The sequence below is a fragment of the Arachis ipaensis genome, chromosome B04 (assembly GCF_000816755.2).
Source record: "Arachis ipaensis cultivar K30076 chromosome B04, Araip1.1, whole genome shotgun sequence".
Taxonomy (NCBI): domain Eukaryota; kingdom Viridiplantae; phylum Streptophyta; class Magnoliopsida; order Fabales; family Fabaceae; genus Arachis; species Arachis ipaensis.
The window spans coordinates 117,758,333-117,783,678 of record NC_029788.2 but is presented as its reverse complement, the minus strand read 5'-3'; positions in this window follow the sequence as shown (position 1 = coordinate 117,783,678).

Here is a 25,346-nt window from a genome sequence, read left to right as displayed (position 1 = left end):
ACCTTAAACACCTGAGCAGTTAGAGTGTATACACTCCCAGTGACGGTTCGATGCTCGACTCTTTGTTCCCGGCTTTCATAAGCTTTCTTCTTGCAAGTTTACTTGCACTTTGTTTTATGATTTGAATTAGTGGAATCCATTTCATATTCGTTCTTGGAGAATTTGATTTACTTTTAACTAAGTAGGTAGAATCATTTTTTGCATGTAGTTGCATTCATATAGATAGGTCGCATTTCATAAGTCTTACCATTCCTCTTCACTCTTATGGTTCTCTTGAGCTTAGCATGATGACATGCTAATGTTTAAGTGTGGGGAGATTGATAGACCGCTATTTTATGGTTTATCTTGTGCTTAATTGAGTGGATTTTATCCATTATTCTCACACTTATTCATAGAATTTGCATGTTTTACATTTTCCTTCCTAATTTTGTGCTATGATTGAAAACATGCTTCTTTGGCCTTAAATTTGCTAATCTTAACCCTCTCTTATTATCATTCGATGCCGTGATATGTTTGCTAAGTATTTTCAGGGTTTATAGGGCAGGAATGGCTTAGAGGATGGAAAGAAAGCATGCAAAAGTGGAAAGAAATACAAGAAATTGAAGGAATTGCTAAGATGTCAATCCTAACCTATTCGTACTAAATCAATCATAACTTGAGCTACAGAGATCCGAATGAGGCGGTTTTAGTTGCATTGGAAAGCTAACATCCGGGGCTTCAAAATGATATGTAATTTACCATAGTTGCCATGCAGTTAGGAGACGCGTACACGTGGATGAAGGGTACACGTGACCAGGAATTTTTTAGCGACGCGTACGTGTGGGCGACACTACGCGTGACAGAGTGTCACATGATGCACGTATAAGAAATTGCTGGGGGCGATTTTTGGACTGTTTTTAGCCCAGTTTTAAACCCGAAACTGAAGATTAGAGGCTGCAGAGTGGAGCAGAATGGAGGAATGGTTCATTCACACTTTCATTCACACATTAGTTAGGTTTTAAATGTAGTTTTCTAGAGAGAGAGGCTCTCTCCTCTCTCTAGGTTTTAGGTTTTTAGGTTTATTTCTTCTCAAATTCAGGTTCAATGTTGCTTTAATTTAGTTTTTTTTTCTACTTTTAATTGTTCTAATATTTTAGTTCATCTACTTCTCTTATTGATTTCTCTATTTTTCCAATTTAGTTTATGAACTATTCATGTTCTTCGATTTCCTATTAATGCAATTTGAGGTATTTCATGTTTATTGTTTCTTTCTTCATTTGTTTGTATTGATTCCTTGCAATCGGTTGTTTAGATTTAATATTCTCTTATTACTTTTCTATGCTTTTATTTTATGCCTTCCAAGTGTTTGATAAAATGCTTGGAAGGATTTTAAATTAGATTTTTCTATTCTTAGCTTAGATTGAGTAATTTGGAGACTCTGAAATTGTCAAAGTCTCTTGTTGGTTGGCGATTGAAAGTTGCTAGTTGGCTTGAGCTTCACTAACTCTAGTATTTGATTAGGACTTGTGAACTCAAGTTGAATTGCTCACTTGACTTACCTTTAATTGTTTGAGGTTAACTAAGTGAGAGCAATTTGCAATTACCATCACAATTGGCAATGACAATGAGGATAGGAATTCCGATTCTCAACCCTTGCTAGGACTTTTCTTAGTTTAGTTTATTTTCTTGCCATTTTACATTCTCATTTCTTATTACAAGAACCCCAAAAATATACTTTTTCATAACCAATTATAAGTACACTTCCCTGTAATTCCTTGAGATACGTCCTGAGGTCTAAATACTTCGGTTTACTTTTATTGGATTTGTATTTGTGACAAACAAATTAAATTTGATTGAGGTTGATTTGTCGGTTTAGATCTATACTAGCAATGAAGTTATTTTTGTGAAACTCTTTACCGACGATTTACCCACATCATGATGCTCATCACGCATACACGTCAACCATGCGTACGCGTCACTGAACAATTCCTTGTCACGCGTACGCGTTGCTTGCCTCTTGCACTGTCACGTTGATTCTGCGACGCGCGCGTATGGGCGACGCGTATGCGTCACCTAACTGCAAGGCAACTATGGAAAATTACATATCATTTTGAAATTCCGGATGTTAGCTTTCCAACGTAATTAGAACCACCTCATTCGGACCTTCATAGCTCAAGTTATGATCGATTTAGTATGAAAAGGTAAAGATTGACAGCTTAGCAATTCCTTCAATTTCTTGTGTTCCTTCCACTTTTGTATGCTTTCTTTCCATCCTCTAAATCATTCCTGCCCTATAAACCATGAAAACACTTAACAAACATATCACGGCATCTAATGGTAACAAGAGAGGATTAAAATTAGTAAATTTAAGGCCAAAGAAGCATGTTTTCAATCATAGCACAAAATTAGGAAGGAAAATGTAAAACATGCGAATTCTATCAATAAGTGTGAGAATAATGGATAAAATCCACTCAATTCAGTACAAAATAAATCATAAAATAGTGGTTTATCAATCTCCCCACACTTAAACATTAGCATGTCCTCATGCTAAGCTCAAGAGAACTATAAGAGTGAAGAGGAATGGTAAGACTTATTAAATGCGACCTATATATATGAATGCAACTACATGCAAAAATGATGCTACCTACTTGGTTAAAAGTAAATCAAATTCTCCAAGAACAAATGTGAAATGGGTTCCACCAATTCAAATCATAAAATGAAGTACAAATAGACTTGTAAGAAGAAAGCTCGTGAAAGCTGGGAACAAAGAATCGAGCATTGAACCTTCACCGAAAATGTATACACTCTATTCACTCAAGTGTTTAAGGGTCGATTCTCTCGGTTCTCTACTAATCTTGCTTTCTAAGACTTTCTCTTCTTCTACCAATCTACAAAAATTTAATGCACAAATACACATATCAAGAGGTCTTTTCTAGGGTTGTAATGGGGTTAGGGTCAAGGTAGGATTGTATTTGGTCAAGTAGATTAAAATATGAGTCCTTGATCAACCTAAACTCCCCACCTAACTTAAGACAATCCATGTAATTAGAATACAAAATCTAACTACCCATTAACTATGTTTGCTACATATTCATGCATCCGAATTTGAGTACAGTACATATGCATTACTATTACCATTTACTTTGGGGCATTTTGTCCCCTTTTATTATTTGCTCTTTTTCTTTTCTTTTTTTCATCATTTTTGTTTTTTGTTTTTTTATTTTTATTTTTCTTTTCTTTTATTTTTCTCAATGCATATGATTAAGGTATTGAATGCAAGAATCTGTGCTCAACTATTTTTTTCAAATGTTCACAAAAGAGTCTAACATACTCAATTCCCAAACCAAATGTTTCCAAACCCAATTTTTCCACACTTAAATCATGAGCACCCTCACTAGTCTAAGCTAACAAAGGATTCAAATTAAGGACATTATTATTTTCCGTTTAGAGTTAGTGATAAGCTAAAGTAAAGAATAAATGGGGTTGAAAAGGCTCAACATTGGTTTGCAAGGGATAATAAAAGGGTAAGGCCATATGGGTATGTAAGCTTAGTGAAATAAAGGCCTCAATCACATAAGTGCATGCATACATCAAACAATGGAAATATAGAATCAAGCAAGACAAAGATCACAATTTTAGAGAGAAGAACTTACACCAAAATAAAATATATTGGTTGATAAAATGCAACCAATCAAATAGGCTCAAAATCTCACTGGTTTTGTGTGTTCGAGCTCTAAAACCATGTTCCAAATTAAATTTCTTCAAACAAGTTTAACAAAAATTTTAATTCAAATTAGTGAAATTCTCTAAAAAGTTTCTTGAAAAAGAATTCATCACTTCAACCAAGTAAGACATAAATGCAAGCAACTAATTACACATGCAATCTATTATGCAATACAACAACTCAATAACAAGGACAACTAAACATTGGTGTTGAAAAGAAAGTAACTAACCCACGGAAGTAGGTATCGACCTCCCCACACTTAAAGATTGCACCGTCGTCGGTGCATGCAAAGATGTACAAGTGAATTAGGGTAGTGAACTACAACTGCTGCACTTTCGCCAAAGATTATGCGGCAGGACTTGTTTGTCGCCCCCTTCGAAAGCTTTTCCATTTCCCTCCTTGGTGGCCATCGTGAAAGAAGAGAAAAAGGAAGAAATAACCCACAAACAAAGATATGTAAACAAATAAAATATGGGTGGGCTAATGCCAAATAAGAATGAGGTTCTCAACTACATGGTAGCTACAACATGCAAATGAGAAAAAAAATATAGGTGAATGGCATATCAATAGTGCAAGAATTACAACAATGAGGGACAGAGAGTGGGTCATGAAAGACAATATAAGTCCATATCAATGCACAAAGAATACAAGTGTCATAGAAGATTAGCATTGACCTATAAATAATATCACCCAACAATATAAACAAGTCACTAAGCACTAGAATAATGCAAGAAATATTCAATCAGAGGAGTAATAAAATTCAATACCAATGGAAAAATAAAAAACGTAGAAAAGGAAATAAAAACATGCACAAAGTTAAAATAAAATGAATGAAAGTATGAAAATGCAATAAGTAATAGAAAATGAAAGAGAATAAGGGGGAGAGGGGAGGAGAAGAAAGTGAGAAAGAAGGAGGAAAGAATAAGAAAGGAGAGAAGAAAGAAGGAGAAGGGAATATGCAAAGCGACGCGTAAGCGTCACCTACGCGTATGCGTGGGTTAGCAGAAGAAGAGGCGATGCGTGAGTGAGCAGAAATCAAAGTGACGTGTAAGCGTCGGTCATGCGTACGCATGACTACTCGTCGTGCCAGACGTACGATTCCAGCCTTATACCAGCACAACTCTCTATTCAAAGTACCAAATATGCCGATTTTCATACCACGCGTACGCGTCACTGATGTACACGCGTACGCGTGGGGTGGGTTGTACGCTAGGCACCCCTCCCGCACAGTTCTAGCATAACTCTCTGTTCATTTTTAATAGAGATCGAACCTCCACATGACGCGTGTGCGTCATTGACGCTTACGCGTCAAATGTATTTTTTTTAACTAACAAGCTACCAAAATAAATCTGAACATTATTAAACCACTAGAAACACAATTTAAACTAAATAAACATAACTAAAAATAAAAATTTAACTTATTACCAATGTAAATAAAAGATAAAATAGGAAGAATTTACCACAGTGGAATGTCTCTCACCTAACACTTTTAGTTAAAGTCCTTAAGTTGGACATTTGATGAGCTCCTTGTCATGGTGGCTTGTGCTTGAACTCATCTTGAAACTTCCACCAACGCTTGGACTTCCAAAAAGCTTCAACATTTCCAAGTGAATTCACCAAGACTTGATGAAGTTCTTCACAAAATTTGAGCTTCCAAAATTGATCTTTTTGTATGCCAAGATCCCAAATCTTGTTTCTACACCCATCTTGAAGTTGATGATCATTGTTCCAACCGGGTGACAAGTAGTTCGAATTCTCACTGAGGCATCCCAACCACTTCCTAGACCCATTCCATTGAGAACTACTCCAAACTTCACAATTAGGCTTTGAGCTTCCAACTACAATGAACCGAAACTTGTGTTTCCAACCACTTACCATCGCCCTTTTACTCTTAAGGCCACACAAAGCTCTAAGTTGACCATCCGTCTCAAGCAAACCATATTCAAGTGGGAAAGTAGAGTTTAAGGATAAGAATTTTACCCACTTGAATGTTGTGTTAGATGGTAATGGCTTGGGGAGAGGTGTCTCTAATGGCGGTCTTGCCAATGTATGCTTCACTCTTTTGGGCTCCTCTTTGATGATCTCCACCTCTTGACAAGCTTCTTCAACATCAGCCCCTTCTTCAAGTCCAATGTGAGATGATTCAAGTGCAGATAAAAACTCATCAATTATTGAATCCATCTCATAATCAACCTCCTCAAAGCCTTCAACCATGATATGCCTTGGAGGTTGTACACCTTCCTCAACATCAAATTCAAACGTCTTGGAAGGAGGCTCTATGACTTGAGTTTCCCATGGAGGTTCTGCATCTCTTAAGTCTTCAACCATTTCCTCTTCTTTGATGATTTTGGCTTTCTCCACTTGCTCTAGTACAAAATCAAACTCCTCCATGATGTCACTTAGTGTAGAGTTGTCTTCAATAATGAAATTTCCCTCTTGTTCAACCTCCCCTAAATCTTCAACTATTTCTTCATCTTCAAGGGTCTTTCCTACCTCCACCTTTTGGGCTTCCTCTTGCTTCTCTTGAAGTATGGATGCGTGAACCCGATCCATTAAGTCCCTAAGGTGATCCCTTCTCTCTTGTTCTATGTCACTAGCATAATTGGGATCATGCTACTCTTGGATTGATGGATATGGATGTTCTTTCATGGACGGTGGTGGTGGGATGGAGAGATCATTATGTGGTCAAAAAGGGGGTACACTAGAGCTTGATGGTTGAGTATTTGGGCTAAAGGATGGATCCACACGGGATATAAGAGCTTGGAGAGTAGATGTGAGACCGGTGAGAGTAGAGGTGAGTGTGGTTTGAAGCTCTCTTTGCTCTTGGCGAATAACACTAAAGGTATCATCTATGGGAGCTTGGGGTGGATAGGAGGGTTCATTTGTTGGGAGAAAGGGCTCATAATACGAAGGTGGTTCTTCTTGATAAGGATATAGAGATGGTGTATATTGAGGTGGTGGTTCTTAGGGGTAATTGTGTTGGAATTGGGGTGGTTCTATATATGGTTCGTATGGTTCATATGGTGGTTGGTATGGTAGATAAGGGTTAGGGTCATATGGAGGTGAATGGTGGAAAGGGGCTTGTGAGTGTGTGGTTGATAAACCCCGATTTTGTGGTTTATCTTGTGCTTATTTTAGGGGATTTTATCACCTTTTTTCACATTTATTCAATGAAATAGCATGGTTTTGTAATTTTCCCTAGATTTGTGCTTAAGTGTGAAAACATGCTTTTTAGGCCTTAAAATAGCTAAATTTAATCCACTTTAATTCCATTCAATGTCTTGATATATTTTTTGAGTGATTTCAGGTTCATAAGGCAAGTATTGGATGGAAGAAGTGAAGAGAAAAGTATGCAAAGTGGGAGAACTCATAAAGAAATGAAGGAACCGTAAAGCTGTCAAGCCTGACCTCTTCGCACTCAAACGACCATAACTTGAGCTACAGAGATCCAAATGAGGTGGTTCTAGTTGCATTAGAAAGCTAACATCCGGGGATTCGAAATGATATAAAATTTTCTATATGTTACCTCGTGCTCAGGGGCGCGCACGCGCCATGTACGCGTGCGCGCCGATGCTGTCCGTGGCCCACTAAAGTGAATTCGCCCCCAGTGATTTCTGAAGCACTTTGGGCCCAACCCAACTCATTTATAATGCTATTTCATGCAGAATTCAAGCTTGGGAAAGGGAGAGCAATTGTTTGGTAGTATAGCATCATGTAGATTAGTTTCTAGAGAGAGAAGCTCCCTCTTCTCTCTAGAATTAGGTTAGGTTGATTTCTTCTAGATTTAGGTTTAATTACATGTTTTCCTCTTGTTTCCCTTATGATTTCTTGCTTCTACTCTTTCATTCTCAAGATTTGTAGTGTTAATTTTACTTTTATATCTCTTTTATGTTCATGAATGCTTATGTTGGGTTTAGATCTCTTTAATGCAATTTAATATTTGATGTTTTTTTATTGTTAATTTGAGTTGTTGATCTTGTCTCCTTACAATTTGTAGTTGATAGATTTTACTATTTCTTGTCATTTATTATGCTTTCCTTTTATGCCTTCCAAGTGTTTGACAAAATGCTTGGTTGGATTTTAGAGTAGAATGTCATGCTCTTGGCTTGGGAAGGTAACTTAGGAACTCTTGAGTTACTAATGTCCAAGTGATTGACGATTGGGAGCCATTAAAGCTAGATCTCACTAATTGATTTGGTGTAGAACTAGGACTTATGGACTTGGATTGACATAGCTCATTTGACTTTCCTTTATTAGTTAGAGGATGACTTAATGGGGTTGATCCTTGCCAATTCTCATGTTGTGGTTAGTGATAAGGATAGAGATCCTTGACCGCCAACCCTTGCCAAGGCCTTTTTTAGTTGTTAGTTTATTTTCATTTCTATTTACATTTCATGTCTCCTATCCCAAAAACCCCAAAATATGCTTCATAGCCATTAATCATACACTTCATTGCAATTCTTTGTGAGACGACCCGGAGTCTAAATACTCCGGTTAATTCTTATTGGGGATTGTTAATTGTGACAACCAATATTTTTGATTGGAAGGATTGTTTGTTGGTGTAGAACTATACTTGCAACGAAAATTCATTCATTTGAGGAAATTCTATACCGACACGATAATTTTCTTTAAATCAAAATGGCGCCGTTGCCGGGGAGTTGCAATGGTGTTATGTTATTGGCTATTGTATATATGTTAATATGCTTCTTTGCTAGTTTTTGCTTTTTTTAGGAGTTAGTTTTTATTAGTTCTTATTAGTTTTGTTTTTATTTTCTCTTGCTATTATGAATTCTCATCCTCACTTTGCTATGAGTTTGGCTCAAATTATGTTGTAGAAAATGGGAGCTACAATGAGGATGTGCATCAAGGAGGGAACAATCAAAGATGGGAGGAGCCTCAAGGGATTGATCAACCTTATTGGCAACAACAACCTCCGAATTCTTATGGGTATAATTCTAATCCTAATGCATATCAATCTAATGGATGTGGTGACCCTTATTGTAATTGTCAACAACTACCACCACATGCCTATGAACCACCCCCTCAACATGACTTTGAACCACCTTATTCACAAGCCCCATACTACCAAACACCTCATTATGACCGTAATCCTTATCCATCATACCAACCACCTTATGAACCATATGAACCATACATGGAACCACCACCATTCCAACACAATTATTCTCAAGAATCACCTCCATATACACCATATCCATACCCTTACCAAAATGAACCACCTTCCAATTATGAAACTTTCCTCCCAAATAATGGACCTTCTCTTCCACCATCACCTCCCGATGAAGCCCCCACGCAGGAATTGAGAGATCTTGAATCTCATATCTTAAGGCGACACGAGGAGGATGAAAAGAAGTTTAAGGAGCTAGAAACCAAGATGGCTATCATGGTAGAAGCCGTTAACCACATGGTCTCCTCCCAACTAAGCCTAAGCAACCAAGACACTCCCATTGACGAATGTGGAGAGGCAATTAAGGAGCATAGTGAGAGAGTGAGTTTAGATATTCAAGGTGAAGAAGAGGAGTTGAAGCAAGGAGTGCAACAAGAGGAGGAAGTTAAGATCGTTGAGCCGGAAGAAGTGGTTGAAACCTTTGAAGAGGTTAACCAAGAGATGGATTCAATCATTGAAGAATTCTTATGTACAATTGAATCCTCTCCAATTGGGTTTGATATGGAGATCAAAGAAGAAGATGCCCAACCTTTCATGTCCTTGGTGAGCAATAAAGAAGAAATTGAATTGGAAGCGAGCCACCAAGAGGAAGAGGTTGAAATTGAAGAAGCTTGTGAAGAAGTGGAGTTAGTCAAAGAAGAGCACAAGGGAGTGGAACTTGCAAGATCATTAGGACCACCCCTTCCTAAGTCACCATCCAATACAAATTCTTTTATTGTATTTCCTTGTTTTCATTCATTGCATTTTAATTTTATTTTTGTAACTTGTTTTTCCTTTTATTTTCTAAGTTTCTTATTTTAATATTGGTGTTGGATTCTTATATTCAATTGTTGAGAATTTCTTGGTTAATCTTGGTGCTTTGTGACTTGTTTGGCATTAATCGTAATACTTGCTCTACACACAAGATTAGTTCTTTAGTTCTTCCTGACTCATGATCCCTTGTTTTTGTACCTCATCATCATTGAGTTAGGATGTGACCAAATGCTCTCATGCTTATCACTAATCTTATTTGTGTCAATTGTTTATTAAGCTTGATGCAACATGCTCTTCATGTCATGTACCCATGCTTTAACTTGTTCTTAAATCAAGTATTAGTTAACATGCCTTTGCTTGAATTGCTTTCTCACTTATATGTTGTAGCTACCATATAGTTGAGAACCATACTTTTATTTGGCATTAGCCCCGCCTATGTTCTAATTGCTTTCATATCTTTGTTGTAGGCTTAATTTTCTTTTTTTTTTCTTTCCTTTTAGGTTGGCCACCAAGAAGGAAAGGAATGAGAAAGATTCAAAATGAGGCAACAAACAAGTTCACCCGCACAACCTTTTGAAGGAGCTCATCAATTGTAGCAACCCGTCCACCTTGCTCTTCTTTGCATGCACCGAGGACGGTGCAAATTTCTAAATGTGGGGAGGTCGTTCGACCGATCTCCATGGGTAACAATTTCTTTCTTTCAATACCAATTCTTGATTTCCTTTGCTAGTTAGTTGTTGCATTGCATAATAGGTTGCATGTTAGTTAAAATTTGTACATATTTCACCATTTTTTTATGTTAGGACTACTTGGTTAGGGTGATGATTTCTTTTCTAAGAAAAATTTTTTTAGGGAACCCTACCAATTTGAAAATTTTTTTTGTGATAAACTTGCTTGAAGAATTTATTTTGAAACATGGTTTTTGAGTTAAGAACACAAGCATGTGAGTTTTGAGCCCAATTGTGTGGTTACATCATATAACTACTTATTTCCATTCTTGTGTGGATTGTTCTCTTTCTATGATTGTAATCTTTGATTTGTTTGATTCTTTATGTCCATTATTCCATGTATACATGCATTTATATGATTGAGGCCATCACTTCATTTAGCTCACTTACCCAAATAGCCTACCTTTCATCAACCATTGTTAGCCAAATTTGAGCCCATTTAATCATTTTGTTCTTAATTGTAGCACATCACTACCCCTAAGTGAAAAACAATAAATATCCCTTAATTTGGATCTTTGATTAGCTTAGACTAGTGAGGGAGTGTATCATTTGGGTATGAGAAACATGAGACATTGGTTGAGGTAAAATTGTAATTTTTATTTTTGATAAAAATATTGGGAATTGGGTACATATTCATGCACTATATGTAAAACCATATGCATTGATATGTTTGTATATATTTTTCAAAAAAAATAAATGTAGAAAATATATATATATATATATATATATATATATATATATATATATATATATATAAAGAAAAAAATATAGAAAAAGAGAAAAGAGAAAAAGAAATAAAAAGGGGACAAAAATGCCCCAAAGTAAAGTTCAATAAAAATCAATGCATATGGAATATGAATTAAAAAGAATGCATGAGTATCTAAAAAAGTGGGAATCATGGGTAGCTAGGTTGTGTATTAGAATTGTATAGGTTGTTATATGTGTTTGGTGAGAGCTTAGGCTAATCAAAGATACAAATTTTAAGCTCACTTGACCATATGCATCCTTACCTTTACCCTAGCCCCATTACAACCTATGAATAAGTCCTCATGATGAATGTATGCATGTATTGAATAATTGTTGATTGTTAGAAGAAAAATAAATCTTGGAAAGCATGAGTAAAAGAGAATTGAGTGAATCGATCCTATACACTTGAGCGACTAGAGCGGATACACTTCCGGTGAGGGTTCGATGCTCAATTCCTTGTTCTCGGCTTTCATGAGCGTTCTTCTTGCAAGTCTATTTGAACTTCATTTTGATATTTGAATTGGTAGAGTTTGTGAGTCGTCATATGACCTTTGCCTTACTTGCTTATATATGTTCTTGGAGATTGATTTACTTTTAACCAAGCAGATAGAGTCATATTGCATTTACTTGCATGCATGTAGATAGGTGCATATAATTTATTTGCATTGAATAAATGTTCATACCCTTTTCTTGTCCTTCTTTATTCTTAACATGAAGACATGCTTGGTTTAAGTGTGGGGAGATTTGATAAACCTCGATTTTGTGGTTTATCTTGTGCTTATTTTAGGGGATTTTATCATCTTTTCTCACATTTATTCAATGAAATAGCATGGTTTTGTAATTCTTCCTAGATTTGTGTTTAAGTGTGAAAACATGCTTTTTAGACCTTAAAATAGCTAAATTTAATCCACTTTAATTCCATTCAATGTCTTGATATATTTTTTGAGTGATTTCAGGTTCATAAGGCAAGTATTGGATGGAAGAAGTGAAGAGAAAAGCATGCAAAGTGGGAGAACTCATAAAGAAATGAAGGAACCGTAAAGCTGTCAAGCCTGACCTCTTCGCACTCAAACGACCATAACTTGAGCTACAGAGATCCAAATGAGGTGGTTCTAGTTGCATTAGAAAGCTAACATCCGGGGATTCGAAATGATATAAAATTTTCCATATGTTACTTCACGCTCAGGGGCGCGCACGTGCCATGTACGCGTGCGCGCCGATGCTGTCCGTGGCCCACTAAAGTGAATTCGCCCCCAGCGATTTCTGAAGCACTTTGTGCCCAACCCAACTCATTTATAATGCTATTTCATGCAGAATTCAAGCTTGGAAAAGGGGGGGGGGGGAGGGAGCAATTGTTTGGTAGTATAGCATCATGTAGGTTAGTTTCTAGAGAGAGAAGCTCCCTCTTCTCTCTAGAATTAGGTTAGGTTGATTTCTTCTAGATTTAGGTTTAATTACATGTTTTCCTCTTGTTTCCCTTATGATTTATTGCTTCTACTCTTTCATTCTCAAGATTTGTAGTTTTAATTTTACTTTTATATCTCTTTTATGTTCATGAATGCTTATGTTGGGTTTAGATCTCTTTAATGCAATTTAATATTTGATGTTCTTTTATTGTTAATTTGAGTTGTTGATCTTGTCTCCTTACAATTTGTAGTTGATAGATTTTACTATTTCTTGTCATTTATTATGCTTTCCTTTTATGCCTTCCAAGTGTTTGACAAAATGCTTGGTTGGATTTTAGAGTAGAATTTCATGCTCTTGGCTTGGGAAGGTAACTTAGGAACTCTTGAGTTACTAATGTCCAAGTGATTGACGATTGGGAGCCATTAAAGCTAGATCTCACTAATTGATTTAGTGTAGAACTAGGACTTATGGACTTGGATTGACATAGCTCATTTGAATTTCCTTTATTAGTTAGAGGATGACTTAATGGGGTTAATCCTTGCCAATTCTCATGTTGTGGTTAGTGATAAGGATAGAGATCCTTGACCGCCAACCCTTGCCAAGGCCTTTTTTAGTTGTTAGTTTATTTTTATTTCTTTTTACATTTCATGTCTCCTATCCCAAAAACCCCAAAATATGCTTCATAGCCATTAATCATACACTTCATTGCAATTCTTTGTGAGACGACCCGGAGTCTAAATACTCCGGTTAATTCTTATTGGGGATTGTTAATTGTGACAACCAATATTTTTTATTGGAAGGATTGTTTGTTGGTGTAGAACTATACTTGCAACGAAAATTCATTCATTTGAGGAAATTCTATACCGACACGATAATTTTCTTTAAATCAGTGGTTCAAAATTATATTGAGGAGGGGGTTCATAGGTCATATGGTGTGGCTTGGTGGTCCCATCCTTGATGCATGTTCTCATTGTAGCTTCCATTTCTTACAACATAATTTGAACCAAACTCAAAGCCAAAGGGGTGAGAATTCATAGTAAAAGGAGAAAATAAAACAAAAACTAATAAGAAATAATAAAAATAAACTCCTATAACTAGAAACAACTAACAAAAAAACAAAAGGCAAACATATTCACAATATTCACAATCACCAATAATAAGACACACATTTACAATTCCCCGATAACGGCACCAAAAATTCATGGTGGAGAAATGTCGGTAAAGATTTTCATAAAAATGATCGCGTTGCAAGTATAGATCTAAACCGATAATTAAACCTCAATCAAATTTAATTTGTTTGTCACTTAAGCAAACCCAATAAAAATCAACCGTAGTATTTAAACCTCGGGTCGTCTCTCAAGGAATTGCAGGGAAGTGTATTTATAATTAGTTATGGAAAAGTATATTTTTGGGGTTTTTGTAATTAGAAATGAGAATGTAAAATGGCAAGAAAATAAACTAAACTAAGAAAGCTCTTAGCAAGGATTGATAATTAGAAGTTCTATCCTCATTATCATTGTCAATTGTGATGGTAAATGTGAATTGCCTTCACTTAGTTAACCTCTAACCAATGGAGGAAGGTCAAGTGCATATAATCAACTTGAGTTCACAAGTCCTAGTCAACTCATAATGAGAGACTAGCTTTGGTGAAGTTCAAGCTAACTGACAATCTTCAATCACCAATCACAAAAGACTTTTGATAACTCAAGAGTCTCTAAATAATCAATCCAAGTAAAGAACATAAAAATATAAAGAAAAATCCTCCCAAGCATTTTATCAAACAATTGGAAGGCACAAAATAAAAACATTCAAAATTAACAAGGCATATTAAATTTAAACAACCAATTGCAAGAGTAAATGACTAACAATTAAAGAGAGAAATAATGAACATAGAAAACATAAATTGCGTTGATGGAAATCGAACATAACAAGAGTTCATAAACGTAAAAATGACATAAAAGGAAAATTAATAAGATAAGGAGATGAACTAAAGTGCTTAAACAAGTAAAAGTAAGATAAAACTAAATTAAAGTAAGATTGAACCTAAACCTAAGGAGAAATCGAAAGAATAAATCCTAAAACCTAGAGAGAGGAGAGAGCCTCTCTCTCTAGAAAACTACATCCAAAACCTAACTAATGTGTAAAATGAAAGTATGATTGATTCTCCCTTTCCAGCTCCACTCTGCAGCCTCTAATCAATAATTTCGGGCCTGAAACTGGGTCAAAACCAGTCCAGAAATTGCCCCCAGCGTTTTCTGCAAATTTGTAGCACATGACGCTCGTCACGCGTACGCGTCAGGCATACGCGTCACTGAATAATTCCTTGTCATGCGTACGCGTTATCCACGCGTATGCGTCGCTTGCCTCTTGCACAGTCATGCTGATTCTGCGATGCGCGTGCATGGGCGACGCGTACGCGTCACCTAACTGCAAGGCAACTATGGCAAATTGCATATCATTTTAAATTCCCAGATGTTAGATTTCCAATGCAACTGGAACCGCCTCATTCGGACCTCTGTAGCTCAAGTTATGATCAGTTTAGTATGAAGAGGTCAAGATTGACAGCTTAGCAATTCCTTCAATTTCTTGTGCTCCTTCCACTTTTGCATGCTTCCTTTCCATCCTCTAAGCCATTCCTGCCCTATAAACTCTGAAAATACTTAACAAACATATCACGGCATCGAATGGTAATAAGAGTGGATTAAAATTAGTAAATTTAAGGCCAAAGAAGCATGTTTTCAATCATAACACAAAATTAGGAAGGAAAATGTAAAACATACGAATTCTATGAATAAGTATGAAATAATGGATAAAATCCACTCAATTTAGTACAAAATAAACCGTAAAATAGTGGTTTATCAATTTTCACAAAAATAAGCGCGTTGCAAGTATAGTTCTAAACCGACAATTAAACCTCAATCAATATTTAAGCAAACCCAATAAAATTAACCAAAGTATTTAAACCTCGGGACGTCTCTCAAGGAATTGCAGGGAAGTGTAGTTTATTATTGGTTATGAGATTGTATCTTTTTGGGTTTTGAGTTTAATAAGCAAGGAATGTAAATAACAAGAAAATAAACTAATACTAAGAAAAACTCTTAGCAAGGAAAGAGAATTAGAAGTCCTATCCTCATTATCATCGTCAATTGTGATGGTAAATGTAAATTGCTTTTACTTAGTCAACCTCTAACAATGAAGGAAAGTCAAGTGAACAAAATCAACTTAACTTCACAAATCCTAATCAAAGACTAGATTTAGTGAAGCCTAAGCCAACTAGCAAATTTCAATCACCAATTAACAAAAGAATTTTGATAACTCAAGAGTCTCTAATTGATCAATCCAAGTTCAGAATAGAAAAATCTAATTTAAAATCCAACCAAGCATTTTATCAAACACTTGGAAGGCATAAAATAAAAGCATAAAAAACTAACAAGACATAGCAAAATCTAACAGTAACCAAAGCAAAGAAATAACAATAACAAAGCAATTAAACAATAAGAAACGTGAAACATAAATTGCATTAATGAAAATTGAGAGTAATACATGAACTCATAAACTAAGAAAGAAAAATAAAGGAATCAATGAGAGAAGTAAATAACTAAAGTACTAGAACAAATAAAAGTAAGAGAAAACTAAATTAAAGTAAGGTAGAAATCTGAATTTGAGAAGAAATAAACCTAAAAACCCTAAAACCTAGAGAGAGGAGAGAGCCTATCTCTCTAGAATTCTACATCTAAACCTAACTAATGTGTGAATGAAAAGTGAAAAATTGATTGATTCCCCCATCCAGCTCCACTCTGTAGCCTCTACTATATGTTTTTGGGCTTAAAACTGGGTCAAAAGCAGCCCAGAAATTGTTCCCAGCATTTTCTGCAAATTGCAGCACGTGACGCTCTGTCACGCGTACGCGTTGCCCATGCGTACGTGTCGCTGCCAACTTCTCAAAACTTTAATTTCTTGTGTTTCTTCCACTTTTGCAAGCTTCTTTTCCATCCTCTAAGCCATTCCTGCCCTATAAAACCTGATAACACTTAACACACATATCACGATATCGAATGGAAATAAGAGAGAATTAAAATTAGCAAATTTAAGGTCAAAGAAGCATGTTTTCAATCATAGCACAAAATTAAGAAGGAAAATGTAAAACATTCGAATTATATGAATAAGTGTGAGAATAATGGATAAAATCCACTCAAATCAATACAAAATAAACCATAAAATAGTGGTTTATCAATTACTCGTATATATTTTACCCTAACTCTAAAATTCCCAAATAAATCCCTAAATTCCCCAATCCCTAAATCAAAACACAAAATGCATACATTCAAAAATTTAGAAAATGGAAGGAAAGAAACAGAAGAACGGAGAAGAGGAAGGAAGAGAGGGGAAGAGAGGAGGGGACAATGCGGCTGGGTCCTCACCACCGTCGCCATTGTCCTTGAGCACACCAGAAGAGAGAGAGAGAGAGAGAGAGAGAGATTTGCTTTGCAGAGGCGTTGAGGGAGACAGACGCGACATGGAAAGAGAAGGAGCTCATCTTCGTTGCCGCTGCCATTATTGGAAGCTGCCGCCATTGGAATCGCGAACAGGGGAGCGAGAAGAAGACGTGAGCCATGGTCGAAGGGAAGGAGGCGCCGTGTCTGGTAGCTGCCGTCGGGAAGTCCTCGCCGCTAGTCCGCCTTGAAACCACCGTCGAGCAGAGCCGTGTGAGAGAAGAGACACGGAGGAAGGAGCCACCGTCGTTGAAGCTGGAGGACTGCCGCCGCTGTCTGCATGTCACCGTCACCACTGTCGCGTCCTCCATCAGCGCTGTTGCACGCGGGGAGGAGGTGGAGCTCGTCCTCGCCATATCTGCACCACTGTTGAGCTGTGGTGCACCGCAGAATCTTCCCGGAGCTGCCATCCCCTGCCGTTGCTACCATGGGCCGCGTGGTTGTTCCTTTGAGCTGCCGCTGCCGTTTTTATTTCTCTATTAAGTCCAGTAGGTAAATTCTTTTGGAACCTTTGATATATTAGTTTCTGTTATATGTGGCTGAGGTTTTTGCGGTGTTATTTGTCATAGGACTAAGTATCGATGCTTGCATGTTGTGTTTGATGTCGCTATTGTTGCTTCGGAAATGGTCCGACGCTGTGGCAGTTGCAAGACGTAAGGAAAAAGAGGTTTTAATGCATTTGGGTTTTGTGAGTTTCGACGAGTTGAGGTAGGGGGTTTGTTTTAAAATTAAGAGTTTTTAATTTAAGAATGCCAAAAGCTTATTGAGTAATTGCAAATAATTTACAAATGCTTTGTTTGACTTTTGATAAAGTTGGAAATTATTGGTGATAATGAGTATGTTTGAATATGCTGAAGTTGATTTTTGGTTTGTCTGATGGTGCTGTAAAAGATTGAGTGATTAGATTAGCTATGTGTGTATTTGTTAAACTGTGATTTTGTTATTAATAAGGATATATAGTTACTCTTGGTTGTACGGAGGTTGTGAATGGTGATAGATTTTGTATTTCTTGTTGAATTAGAAATATGAATTGAGTTTATGAATTGAGTTTGAATTGAGGCTGTGATTGTTGCTGAAAACTCCGGTTATGTTAATGTCTTGGTTGGGTTGTTGATTTGAGAAATTATAAAAGTGAGGGAGCCCATAAGGGTGGTGAAGACAAATTTTGAGAGGAGGTTATGTCCGAGTTCTTATAAAAATGAGTGAAAAAGTGATCTTGTTTTGAAAATCCGATTTATAATCTTACTTTGGGAAAATATTGGTTTGATTCATTAGTAATTATTGGTTTGATTCAAGAGCAAAAGATTTGAAAGTTTATTGAAATAGAACGTGACTTAGTTTCAAAGAAAATAATTTGATTATTGAGAATTATTTGATATTTGAAAATTGTTTGATTATTGAAAAAGATTTGATTTTCGGAATGGTTGAGGGATTATTTGGTTGGGACCCTGGGAAGGGTGGCATAGTCTAAGTTTTAGAGGAAGTGCTGCCAAATTTTTTATAAAACTCCAGAACTTTGTTTAAAGCGCTATTTAAAAGCAAATCTGATTTAATAATATTATTTGATTTTAATTTATTACGGAAAGAGTCTTGTTTTCAATTCGATTTATTAAGAAAAGTATAACGTTTAAAAATTCAATCTTTTGAGGAGAGATTTTGTTTTAAGTTATGATTTGAGTTTTATTTGTTAAGAAGAAGAAAGAATGGGAAAAGAGAACACCGCACATGTGATTTATGAAATTGTGAAAAGGTCACGAGAGGATGACAGAAAGTAAATGGTTAAGGTGCTGATGTAAAAATGTTAAGCTGCTTTATGTGTGAATGATTGTGCGGGGATGCTCGTGTATATGGTATGGCTTCCATGACAAAGGGACACATGCTTCAGCTGGAGAAACAGCACCTACAAGTACTTGCAGAAGTCATATCCGGCATACTTCAACTGGAGAATCAGCGCTTGCAAAGGTTTGGGACCTTGCAGAAGTTATGCCATTGGAATGCCTTATCTGACTTGCGAGTCAGATTGCGTCGGGTGCGGGTCGAAACTGACAAATGAGCTCATTACCTGCGTTAGGGATAAAAATTCATCATGTTGTTTGCACATTTACATTTGGTTGTGTTTGCTTGTATTATTTCTCTGTGACTGTTCTGTTTGACTTGTTTGTGTGTTGCTTTGGATCTCTTACTTGTGCTATTAGTTTACGGATGTATTGAGATGAAATATTGTGGTTGAGAAATAATAAGTGGTTGAGAGAAGTTTAATATGACTAATTTTATGACTAATATCTGTTTTGAGTTTAGAAATTTAAAGAAAAGTAATTAATTATCTAAAAGTATTTTCAGCGATTTGATAAAAATATTTTATTGAGTATTTGCATCTTAATAATTACTTTTACGACATTCCTATTCCCTACTGAGAACGTGTGGTTTGTTCTCACCCCATAAATTTTCACCCTTTTAGTGACAGGTTCGAAGACTCAGTAAGAAGCTGCGGACGATTAGTACATTTTACTTGTGATTCATGTTGCTTTTATAGAGTTCCCTCGCCCTTTTGCTTTAGATTTTATTTTATCCTGAGGGATAGGCATTCTATTCGAGTTTTATATTGGATTTGCTTGTATAGTATTTATTATTATTAATAATTATGTGATTATTATTACTTGGTGTTCTTTGATATACGATTTTAATTAATAGAAACAAAATTTTCTGGCATTTTCTTAACGCCTTGGTGCACGAAATTGTGATCTCAATGGCGCCAACAACTTGGTACGCACAATTGTAATATCACTCTTCTTCACAACTTCGCACAACTTACCAACAAGTGCACTGGGTCGTCCATGTAATAAACCTTACGTGAGTAAGGGTCGATCCCACGGAGATTGTCGGCTTGAAGCAAGCTATGGTCACCTTGTAAATCTCAGTCAGGCGGATTCAAATGGTTATAGAGTTTTAATAATTAAAATATAATTAAAATATAAAATAGGATAGAGATACTTATGTAATTTATTGATGAGAATTTCAGATAAGCGTATGGAGTTGCTTTGTTCCTTCTGAATCTCCGCTTTCCTACTGCTTTCATCCAATCCTTCATACTCCTTTCCATGGCAAGCTTTATGTAGGGCATCACCGTCGTCAATGGCTACATCCCATCCTCTCAGTAAAAATGGTCCAAAATGCACTGTCACAGCACGGCTATTCATCTGTCGGTTCTCGATCATACTGGAATAGGATTCAGTAATCCTTTTGCGTCTGTCACTACACCCAGCACTCGCGAGTTTGAAGCTCGTCACAGCCATCCCTCCCCAGATCCTACTCGGAATACCACAGACAAGGTTTAGACTTTCCGGATCTCAAGAATGGCCGCCAATAATTCTAGCCTATACCACGAAGACTCTGATCTCATGGAATGGAGGACTCGGTTGTCAGGCGAGGCAACCATGCGTCATGAACCAGGAGGCTAAGAGATACGCACTCAAGCTATCGCAAGTAGAACGGAAGTGGTTGTCAGGCACGCGTTCATAGGTGAGAATGATGATGAGTGTCACGGATCATCACCTTCCTCAAGTTGAAGAACAAGTGTATATCTTAGATAAGAAATAGGCTTGAATTGAATAGAAAAATAATAGTACTTTTGCATTAAGTCATGAGATACAGCAGAGCTCCACACCTTAATCTATGGTGTGTAGAAACTCTACCATTGAAAATACATAAGAACAAGGTCCAGGCATGGCCGAATGGCCAGCCTCCTTAATTAGCATATGAATTCGAAAAAAATAGGGAAAAAGACCCCCAGTACAATAGTAAAGAGTTCTATTTATGTTAAACTAGTTACTAGGGTTACAAAATTGAGTAAATAATGCAGAAAATCACTTTCGGGCCCACTTGGTGTGTGCTTGGGATGAGCATTGAAGCTTTCACGTGCAGAGGTCTTCCTTGGAGTTGAACGCCAGTTTGTAACCTGTTTCTGGCGTTTAACTCCAGAATAGGGCAGAGAGCTGGCGTTGAACGCCAGTTTGTGTCATCTAAACTCGGGCAAAGTATGGACTATTATATATTACTCGAAAGCCCTAGATGTCTACTTTCCAACGCAATTGAGAGCGCGCCATTTGGACTCTTGTAGCTCCAGAAAATCCACTTTGAGTGCAGGGAGGTCAGAATCCAACAGCATCAGCAGTCCTTTGTCAGCCTCTGAATCAGATTTTTGCTCAGGTCCCTCAATTTCAGCCAGAAATTACCTGAAATCACAGAAAAATACACAAACTCATAGTAAAATCCAGAAATGTGATTTTTATTTAAAAACTAATAAAAATATATTAAAAACTAACTAAATCATACTAAAAACTATGTAAAAACAATGCCAAAAAGCGTATAAATTATCCGCTCATCACAACACCAAACTTAAATTGTTGACACAGCTAACACAGCTACTTTATGAGTCTTGGCCGTGGCCCTAAGCACTTTGTTTTTTAGTATTACCACCGGATACATAAATGCCACAGACACATAACTGGGTGAACCTTTTCAGATTGTGACTCAGCTTTGCCAAATTCCCCAATTAGAGGTGTCCAGGGTTCTTAAGCACACTCTTTTTTTGCTTTGGACCTCGACTTTAACCGCTCAGTCTCAAGCTTTTGGCTTGACACCTTCATGCCACAAGCACATGGTTAGGGACAGCTTGGTTTAGCCGCTTAGGCCAGGATTTTATTCCTTTAGGACCTCCTATCCACTGATGCTCAAAGCCTTGGATCCTTTTTATTACCCTTGCCTTTTGGTTTTAAGGGCTATTGGCCTTTTGCTCTTGCCTTTTGGTTTAAAGAGCTTTTGAATTTTTTTGCTTGCTTTTTCTTTTTCTCTTTTTTTTTTGCCATTCTCTTTTTTTTTTCACAAGCTCTTCTCTATTCACTGCTTTTTCTTGCTTCAAGAATCAATTTTATGATTTTTCAGATTATCAAATAACATGTCTCCTTTTTCATCATTCTTCAAGATCCAACATATTTAACATTCATAAACAACAATTTCAAAAGACATATGCACTGTTCAAGCATTCATTCAGAAAACAAAAAGTATTGTCACCACATCAAAATAATTAAACTAGTTTCAAGAATGAATTCGAAACCCTGTACTTCTTGTTCTTTTGTAATTAAAACATTTTTCATTTAAGAGAGGTGATGGATTCATAGGACATTCATAGCTTTAAGACATAGACACTTAAACACTAATGATCATATAGTAAAGACACAAACATAAATAAACATGAAGCATAGTAAACGAAAAATAGAAAATAAGAACAAGGAGATTAAGGAATGGGTCCACCTTAGTGAGGGTGACGTCTTCCTCTTCTTGAAGAACCAATGGTGCTCTTGAACTCCTCTATGTCTCTTCCTTGTCTTTGTTGTTCCTCCCTCATAGCTCTTTGATCTTCTCTAATTTCATGGAGGATGATGGAGTGCTCTTGGTGCTCCACCCTTAGTTGTCCCATATTGGAACTTAATTCTCCTAGGGAAGTGTTGATTTGCTCCCACCATGAGGACTTGGTCTAACCTTTGATCAAAGTTGACCCTTCTAGTGTAGGGGCGTGCGTTTTCTTGCATCATTGGCAAGTTGAACGCCAACCTTACATCTTCCGGACTGAAATCCAAGTATTTCCCCCAAACCATGGTAATCCAATTCTTTGGATTCGGGTTCACACTTTGATCATGGTTCCTAGTGATCCATGCGTTTGCATAGAACTCTTGAACCATTATGATCCTGACTTGTTGAATGGGGTTGGTGAGAACTTCCCAACCTCTTCTTTAGATCTCAAGTCGGATATCCGGATACTCATTCTTTTTGAGCTTGAAAGGAACCTCAGGGATAACTTTCTTCTTGGCCACAACTTCATAGAAGTGGTCTTGATGGACCTTTGAGATGAATCTCTCCATCTTCCATGACTCAGAGATGGAAGCAATTGCCTTCCCTTTCCTCTTTCTTGAGGATTCTCTGGCCTTAGGTGCCATTGATGGTTATGAAAAAACAAAAAGCAATGCTTTTTACCACACCAAACTTAAAATGTTTGCTCGTCCCCGAGCAAAAGAAGAAAGAAAGAAGGAGAAGAGGAAAAAAATGGAGGAGATAGAGGGAGAAGGTGTATTCGGCCAAGGGGAAGAAGAGAGGGTTGTGTTGTGTGAAAATGAAGAAGGAATGAGGGGTTTATATAGGAGTGGGAGGAGGTTTAGGTTTCGGCCATTAGGGTTGGGTTTGGGAGGGAAAAGAGTTTGAATTTTGGAGGTAGGTGGGTTTTATGAGGAAGAGTGGATGGATGTGAATGGTGAAAAGGTGATGGGGAAGAGTGATTGAGGTGATTGGTGAGGGGTATTTGTGGAAGAGAGTTATGAAAAGGTGTGAGGAGGAGAGAAGAAAATGTGGGGATTCTGTGGGGTCCACAGGTCCTGAGGAGATCCTGTGGGGTCCACAGATCTAGTGGGGTCAAGGACTTAACATCACTGCTCCAATTAGGCGTGTAAAACGCCCTTAGCATGCATGTCTGTCGTTAAACGCCAGCTTGCTGCTTGTTTTTGGCGTTAAACGCCCAAATGTTGCCTGTTTCTGGCGTTTAACGCCACTTCCATGCTCTGTTCTGGCGTTAAACGCCAGTCTAGTGCTTGTTTCTGGCGTTTAATGCCAGCTTGATGCTTCTTTCTGGCGTTAAACGCCAGTTTGATGCTTCTTACTGGCGTTTACGCCAGTAAGTTCTTCCTCTAGGGTGAGCTATTTTTAAAGCTATTTTTCATTCTGTTTTTGATTTTTCAGTAGTTTTTGTGACTCCACATGATCATAAACCTAAAAAAAATATAAAATAACAATAGAAAATAAATAGATATAATTAAATAACATTGGGTTGCCTCCCAACAAGCGCTTTTTAATGTCAATAGCTTGACAGTGAGCTCTCATGGAGCCTCACAGATGTTCAGAGCATTGTTGGAACCTCCCAACACCAAACTTAGAGTTTGAATGTGGGGGTTCAATACCAAACTTAGAGTTTGGTTGTGGCCTTCCAACACCAAACTTAGAGTTTGACTGTGGGGGCTTAGGTTGACTCTGCAGTGAGAGAAGCTTTTCATGCTTCCTCTCCATGGTTACAGAAGTAGATCCTTGAGTCTTGAACACAAGGTTGTCCTCATTCAGTTGAAGGACCAATTCTCCTCTGTCCACATCAATCACAGCTCTTGCTGTGGCTAGGAAGGGTCTTCCAAGGATGATGGATTCATCCTCATCCTTCCCAGTGTCTAGGATTATGAAATCAGCAGGGATGTAAAGGCCTTCAACCTTTACTAACACATCCTCTACTTGTCCATAAGCTTATTTTCTTGAGTTGTCTGCCATCTCTAATGAGATTCTGGCAGCTTGCACCTCAAAGATCCTAAATTTCTCCATTACAGAGAGTGGCATTAAGTTTATTCCTGACCCCAGGTCACACAGAGCCTTCTCAAAGATCATGGTGCCTATGTTACGGGGAATTAGGAATTTACCAGGATCCTGTTTCTTTTGAGGTAGAGTTTGCTGAACCAAGGCATTTAGTTCCTTGATGAGCAATGGAGGTTCATCCTCCCAAGTCTCATTACCAAATAATTTGGCATTCAACTTCATGATTGCTCCTAAATATTGAGCAACTTGCTCTTCAACAATGTCTTCATCTTTTTCAGAAGATGAATAGTCATCAGAGCTCATGAATGGTAAAAGGAGGTTCAATGGAATCTCTATGGTCTCTAGATGAGCCTCAGATTCTTGTGGTTCCTCAAAAGAAAACTCCTTATTGATCACTGAACATCCCAGGAGGTCTTCTTCACTAGGATTCACGTCCTCCTCCTCCTCTCTGGGAAGTAAGGTAATGGCCTTGCACTCTCTCTTTGGATTCTCTTCTGTATTGCTTGGGAGAGTACTAGGAGGAGTTTCAGTGACTCTTTTACTCAGCTGGCCCACTTGTGCCTCCAAATTTCTAATGGAGGACCTTGTTTCATTCATGAAACTTAAAGTGGCCTTAGATAGATCAGAGACTATATTTGCTAAGCTATATGAATTCTGCTCAGAATTCTCTGTCTATTGCTGAGAGGATGATGGAAAAGGCTTGCTATTGCTAAACCTGTTTCTTCCACCATTATTAAAGCCTTGTTGAGGCTTTTGTTGATCCTTCCATGAGAAATTTGGATGATTTCTCCATGAGGAATTATAGGTGTTTCCATAGGATTCTCCTATGTAATTCACCTCTGCTATTGCAGGGTTCTCAGGATCATAAGCTTCTTCTTCAGAAGATGCCTCTTGAGTACTGTTGGATGCAGCTTGCAATCCATTCA